The following is a 5,185-nucleotide window of genomic DNA, read 5'->3' on the forward strand; positions in this document are numbered from 1 at the left end:
GACAACTTAATAATTGGACTTAGTTTGGATTTTCTAAGAATATGGGAAGGACTTTTGTAATACAAGTTCAGATGTACTTTTCAACATTTTCAATAAGATGAATTTTGATTTGACTTATTTTGATGTATCCTATAATATTGAAATTTTACACTTAAATGATTCTAATGAATTTGAAAATGAAATTAATAAACAATTGGGAAATAAATTTGAACCTATGGAACCAACTTTCGAAACTCTTAATTTGGGAAATGATGAGAATCCACACTTAATTAAAATTGGCTCAACCCTAAATGAAAAAGAAAGAAAAGATCTCAAAAAGCTTCTCACAAAATTCCAAGAAGTGTTTGCATGGTCTTATGAAGAAATACCTGACATTGATCCCAAGATAGCCCAACACCACATTAATACTCATGCTCACATGGTACCCGTTAAGTAAAAGTTGAGACATATGAAAAACGAATGGTTCCCTAAGATTAAGGAAAAAGTCACAAAATAGTTGAAGGTAGGATTTATCAAACTTGTGTACCAAGCCGATTGGATAGCCAATGTTGTGCCTGTACCCAAGAAGGATGGAAAGGTAAGGATGTGTGTGGACTTTAGAGACCTAAACAAGGCTTGCCCCAAGGATGATTTCCCTCTCCCTCATATAGACATCTTAGTAGATAATACCGCTGGTAGTACCTTGGTGTCTTTCATGGATGGATTCTCGAGATATAACCAAATCAAGATGGCTCTTAAGGACATGACTAAGACTACCTTCACCATAGAATGAGAAATCTATTGCTACACTGTGATGCCATTTGGGTTCAAGAGGTGCAACTTACTAAAGAATGGCTACAGGCCCTACAACTTTGTTATATGACATAATGCACAATGAGGTTGAGTTATATGTTGATGACATGATTGTAAAGTCCAAAGATAGATAAGGCCACATAGTTAATTTGAGGAAGTTATTTGAAAGGATCAAGGAGTATAGATTGAAGTTGAATCCACAACAATGTATCTTTAGAGTAACTAGCAATTATTAGGCTTTTTGGTGAGTGATAGAGGAATAGAAGTTGACCCATCAAAGATCAAGGCCATATTGGATATGCCTCCACCCAAGAGTAAAAGGAGATAAGAGGATTCTTGGGACAACTACAATACATCAACTGATTTGTTGCCAAGCTCACCTCCACTTGTGAGTCGATCTTCAAGATTTTGAGGAAGAATGAATCTTATGCATGGAACGATGAGTTCCAAAAAACTTTTGAACTCATTAAAGAATACCTTCTCCATTTGCCTATCCTAGTCCCCCCGAAGCATGGACAGCCATTACTACTCTACCTCTCTATCATAGGAGATGCAATAGGGAGTATGCTTGCACAAGAGGATGATGATAAGAATGAGAGAGCCATTTACTACCTAAGTTAGAGATTCCATGATTATAAGACTAGATATACACCCATAGAAAAATCATGCTTTGTTCTCATATTGGCCGTACAGAAGTTGAGACACATCATTCTACCTTTCCAAGTATGGATAATATCTAGAATGGACCCATTGAAGTATTATTTTGAGAAGCCCGTCTTAAGTGGAAGGTTGTCAAGATGGTTGATCTTATTGACAAAATTCAATTTGAAGTATGTGGTAAGAAAAACTATCAAAGGACGCACAGTGTCAGATTTTTGTGCTGAGAGCCCCATCGAATAAGAGGATAGTAAAGAGGATTTTCTAGATAAGGATATTTTGGACATCGAGCTAGGGGCATGGAAGATGTATTTCGATGGAGCCATGAACCAACATGGGAATGCAATGGGAGTACTTTTGATCACCCCTAATGGATCTCATATACCTTTGGTAGTCAAGTTGAACTTCAAGGTAACCAACAACATGGCAGAATATAAGGCTTCTATCATCGGAATAGAAGTTCTTCAAGAGTTAGGGGTAAAAAAGGCTGAAGTCTTTGGAGATTCGACTTTAGTCATAGCCCATGCACAAAAATTATGGAAGGTGAAAGAAGCGCACTTGAAACGGAAGATCTATTCAAAACCTTTGAAAAGATTATATACATTATCATCCTTAGAGCTCATAATCAGTTTACAGACGTCTTGGCTACCTTAGCCTCCATGGTTGAAATACCCGAAGGAGTATGGACATGACCTTTGAAGATTGAACAAAGTTCTGAGTTGGTACACAAAGAGGGACAGAGTCTTCAGTCATGGCTATAGAAGAAGAAGGAGTTCCTTGGTATTATGACATCATGAAATTCCTAGAATTATGGGCATGTCCTGATGGTGCCAATAAGAGAGAACGTCGTTCAGTTAGGATGATAGCAATGCAATACATCCTATGTGAAGGTTAGCTCTATAGAAAATCTTATAATGGTATACACCTTTGTTGCATGAAGAAAGAAGCCAAAAGAATTATGGAAGAAGTCCATCAAGGAATTTATGGCCTTCACATGAATGAGAAAATGTTAGCAAAGAAGGTTCTAAGGATGGGGTATTATTGGAATACAATAGAAACCAACTGTGTGGATTTTGTGAAGAATTGCCATGACTACCAAACACATGCAAACTTGAATCATGTGCCACCTAGTGAGCTATACAGCATGACCTTTTCTTGGCCTTTCTCAATCTAGGGCATTAACTTGGTTAGAAGGATAGCCCTTAAGGCTTCAAATGGACACGAGTTCAACCTAATGGCAATTAACTATTTTACTAAGTGGGTAGAGGCAGCCTCTTACTCTGTGCTAGAAGCCAAGCATGTGGCTCGATTCATAGAGAATAAAATCATTTGTCGATTTGGAGTACCACAAGAAACCATCTCAAATAATGGCTCCCACTTTGAGGGGGAAGTTCGGAGGATCTTGGAGTTTTACAAAATTGAGCATCACAAGTCTTCACCATATCGACCAAAGGGTAACGGAGTTGTAGAAGTAGCCAATAAGAATATCAAGAATATACTAGCCAAGATAGTAGTGACATACAAGGGTTGGGCCAAGAAACTTCCATTTGCCTTATAAGGTTACAGAACTTCTATCCTTGTATCAACTGGGGCAACCCATTACTCTTTGGTCTATGGGAGTGAAGCAGTGCTTCCCATTGAAGTAGAGATACAATCTTTGAGGGTGCTAGTAAAAACCGAAGTCCTAGAGGAGGATTAGATAAAAGAAAGATATGAATAGTTGGCTTTGATAGATAAGAGAAAAGCTAGAGCACAATAACACACACAAGGTTATCAAAAGAGGATTGCGAGAGTTTTTAACAAAAAGGTGAAGCCTAGGAACCTTAAGGAAGGAGACCTAGTCCTAAAGATACTTAGGGACGAGACTTTTGATCCGAGAGGAAAGATGAATTCAAGATGGTCTAGGCCTTTTATTATCAAGAAGATCATGTCAGGAGGTGCTACAAGAATCACAGATTTGGATAAGGAAGAGATGCTTCGCCTTCAACATGGATTGGTTCTGGAAGTATAACATTTGATAAAGAAAAAAAGCCTACTAGGTTGAAAACCCGAAAGTGTGGCCTAGGCAAAAGTTAAGGCAAAGAAGCCCTCTAGTTGAAACTTGAGAGGGAGATCTAGACAAAAGATAGGGGAAAAAAACTATGGGCATGGCGAAAATTCCCACAAGGAAGTCATGGGCAAAAGTTATTGGGGTTTATGCCCTAAAATCCAATTGGTTTGCATGTCTTGAATAATTAAGTTGTTTAATTATATGAGACTATCTATTTATGAACTAATGGGACATTATCTTAGTCCATGAGATGCATAGTATGTGATTTATGTGAAAAGTCACAGAAGATGTAAATCACAAGTTCTTTGTAAACTCAGAATTTTAGTTCATAGTCGGTGATGAAATTGGGCATTTCATCTACGAAAACTATAACATATCAACTAAGATGATTTGTCTTGATCATGGAAGTGGAGACTTCTAGTTGATATGTTTTAAGAGTTAAGCATATTGAACTGGATCGCTGTGAGATTTATTATTCTCCTAGTGACTGTCAAATGAATAATAAATCTCACGACTTCTATTTACATCAACTCTAAATCCTGAGAGAATAATGGACCTGATCATGAGATGTAGGTTATCTTGATATATCGGGAGTGAGATCTATAAGTAACAGTTAAAACCTCAGTATGTTGGGCAGCCGTATTTAATGTTGATGGAATATATATTCTCAAAATGGAATTCATAGTCTCTTAACGAAGATATAAAATATTCCCTTGAGATAAGTTTAATGGGTTTGGTTATTCAGAGTGTTGGGCCCAACCACTTTAGTAAGGAATTACTAAAGTATATATTTATGGAATTGAATTTCATAAATATATATTGAATAACATAAAGGATTAAACCGGGTACTCAATGATTAAAATGTAGTAATCTACAAAGAGACAGTCAACATTCATGACTTTATATTATTACGAATATTTTAATAAAGGAATTGCATATATAATAAAGTCCTGGAATATAATTTATAGATAAGGCCTATAGTGCAACTATATTATATACTGGTATTAAATATAGTTAATGGTAACTTTGGACTTGTCAAGAGTTGACAGAAAAGCGCAAGGCCCATTGGAGCTAGAGTCTTGTTGGTCCCTTTTGGTCCCATCTCCAAGCCACATACTAAAGCTCAATTGGAATGGCCCAAAAGGCTAGCCCAATTAGATAATCAGTTATATATAAGGAGAGTAACATACAGAATTTCAAGAAGGCTTTTTCATGAGACTTTTCATTAAATCTTTTCATAAGAGTTCTCATAAGGAATGAAATGGTTTGTATGTGAGTGTTGGACACTCATTATTCTCTCCTTGAAAACTGATTGAGAGACCACACATCTTGGGTATCAAGTGAAATTGGAGTGAAGATTAAAAGTCTCTCAAGAACTTCTGATCTTTGGTTTTGAATTTCACCGAACCAAGGTACGCTCTCTTGTTCTCAAATTCTGAAACTTAAATAGTACATGTTATCTATTATGAATGATGTAGATCTGTTAATTTTTCCGCTGCGTACTTGCTTATTTCCTTCAAAAGTTACATGGCACAGAAAAAGGAAAAAAAAAGAAAAAAAAAAGAAGAAGACAATAAGCAAAGATAATAAAATGGTTAATTCTCTTATTGCTTAAATTAAAAGATAATAAATTGTTTCCATTGGGGATTTGGAACATTCTAATCCTTTATTAAATTCAAAAGAAAA

This window comes from Quercus suber, unplaced genomic scaffold, assembly GCF_002906115.3.
Source record: "Quercus suber isolate HL8 unplaced genomic scaffold, Cork oak 2.0 scaffold_300, whole genome shotgun sequence".
NCBI lineage: Eukaryota > Viridiplantae > Streptophyta > Magnoliopsida > Fagales > Fagaceae > Quercus > Quercus suber.